This window comes from Lactuca virosa, chromosome 5, assembly GCF_052849685.1.
Source record: "Lactuca virosa cultivar CGN04683 chromosome 5, Lactuca_virosa_CGN04683_v6, whole genome shotgun sequence".
NCBI lineage: Eukaryota > Viridiplantae > Streptophyta > Magnoliopsida > Asterales > Asteraceae > Lactuca > Lactuca virosa.
The window spans coordinates 312,137,551-312,140,118 of NC_136430.1; the positions used below are offsets into that span (position 1 = coordinate 312,137,551).

Genomic DNA, 2,568 nt, shown 5'->3' on the forward strand with positions numbered 1-2,568 from the left:
CTTTTCAATTGCGTGGAACACCATATAGATATGGTTATTATCTAGTTGATGGGATATATCCTGAGTATGCAGTTTTTGTTAAATCGTTTACATGTCTGGATGATACTCACCGAAAAAAATTCAAGAAATCTCAAGAAAGAGCTAAGAAGGATGTCGAGCGGGATTTTGGAGCTCTCAAGAAACGTTGGTTCATATTGAAAAAACCAAAAAAAAAAAAAATCAGGGAGGAAAAAATGCATGAAGTCATATATGCATGTTTAAAACTCCATAACATTATTATCGAAGACGGAGGAAGAGCGATATGTGATTATGATGAGCAGGAAACCATTCACGAGACACAAGCAATAAAAATTGGTGGCGACGAGTACATTAAAAAGAAAGCAGAGGTTTGTTCCAATGAAACATTTCGCAATCTTTGTATGGACTTGGTGGAACACATTTACGGGATTCAACACATTAACATAATTTGGATCCCCCGGATGACCCGGAAGACGAGTACTCGGAGGACGATTTCATGTAGTTCGTTTATGTTTCTTTTTTTAATTTCCTTTTTTTTCTAAGTTTGTAGGTTTTTTTAAACGTGATGTTATTTTTTTAAGTGATGCAATGTAATGTGTTTTTTTATTGATGAAATATTTTGTTTTTGACAAAAACTAAAAATTTTAATTATTTAAAAAATATATATTGAATGTGGTACCACTCCTTGGGTGTAGTATGAAACCACACTTTTGTGGTAAATAGTGAGGTGGCGCTTATGTGGCAGTGTGGTTTCATGAGGGAGTTTGACACAACTCCCTCCAGCCTAATGTTGCTCCTTGTAAACTTTGTTTGCTTTTGTCTCATCTAGCTCCTTGTTAGGTGTGGTTTTTTGATTGATATTTATTTGCCACTATATATATATATATATATATATATATATATATATATATATATATATATATATATATATATATATATATATAAAAGGGAGGGAGAGAAAGAAAGAGAGAGAGAGAGAGAGAGAGAAAATGATGTTCAATAGAGAACCATTATTAACCATAAAACCAATGAACCTATCTTTTTTTCAACTTTTAAATCTTATTTTTTATAAATAAAAAAAACTAAAAATACAAAAATTCATAATTTTCTATCTTTTTTCCAATAATAACAAATTCAACAGTGTGAATCTATGCAGAGTCATGAATCCGAAAAATAGATAATTTAGTTTTTAGCATTAATAATGCAAACTTATGAATTTAGATATTTTTAGTTTTTTTTCTATAAAGAATAAGTTCTAAAACTTGAAAAAATATTTGGTTCCTTAGAGAACCATTTATAATGGTTCTCTATTGAAAATTTCTCTCTGTATATATATATATATATATATATATATATATATATATATATATATATATATATATATATATATATATATATATATATATATATATATAATTAAATATTCTCCTATTTTTTCTTTTTACTCATTCTTCTACCATAACAAATGTAATAAAATTTATTAATTTTATCAAATATGACAAGTGTTATAATGTTAAATATATAGAATGTAACATCCTCGTCTGGCACGTATCACAATATTGTCCGCTTTGGGCCACTCGGCACGAGGACTTCCCACAGAGTCACTCATCCCGGTACCACTCCCCCCCCCCCCGCCCGAGCACGCTTAATTGCACAGTTCTTATGGGATCTGCTGCCCTCACGGCTTTAAAACGCGTTGTGTCAACGAAGGTATTCACACCCCTTTTATAAGGAAATGTTTCGTTCTCCTTCCAAGCCGATGTAGGATCAGGTGCAATCCACGAGAGTTTTCTTTTCAAGGGTTTAAGTAAGTGTATCTCTGGTTTGTTTCCCTGCTTGTGATTTGATTATACCTTCAAACATGATCATATGTCATTTGCATACCGTGTGTTACGGGGTGGTTAGTGAAGGTCGTTTCCCCTTTTTGTTGGTTGGGTGCGATCATACCAGCACTATTGCAGCAGATCTCATAAGAACTCTGCAGTTAAGCGTGCTCGGGCGGGAGTAGTACCGGGATGGGTGACCCCCTAGGAAGTCCTCGTGCCGAGTGGCCCAAAGCGGACAATATTATGATACGTGCCAGATGGGGATGTTACATAGAAAGATGGTAGGAAGAAATTGTAGAAGTATATTTCATTACTCTATATTTCATTTCTCTCTTTCTCTCTCTCCTTATATATATATATATATATATATATATATATATATATATATATATATATATATATATATATATATATATACTAGGTGTACACCCGCGCAAAGCGGCGGCAACAATTATTACTGTTTCGATGAATGGTTTTTTTATTCAGAAAATGTTATTTAACTGTTTCAATGGCTATAAATTTTCTGGCTGATCTGTTAGAAAAATATCATGCCCAACCCGTGGGCAAATATCAAGCCCACATTAAAAAAGATAAAAAAAATTTAATTGATGTTTCATTCCTGAAATATTTTCGTTGATTATTTTTTAACATAAATAATTTTTGTTCATACAAAGATGAGTAGTTTGTGTATAACAAATTTGTACATTAAGTTATTAAGCATGTA

At 31.9% G+C, this 2,568-nt stretch overlaps 1 pseudogene; it reads left to right on the forward strand.

Moving 5' to 3' along the window:
• Positions 1–1,951: 1,951 nt before the first annotated feature.
• LOC145118205 (5S ribosomal RNA) lies at positions 1,952–2,070 on the forward strand (annotated as a pseudogene).
• Positions 2,071–2,568: the final 498 nt, after the last annotated feature.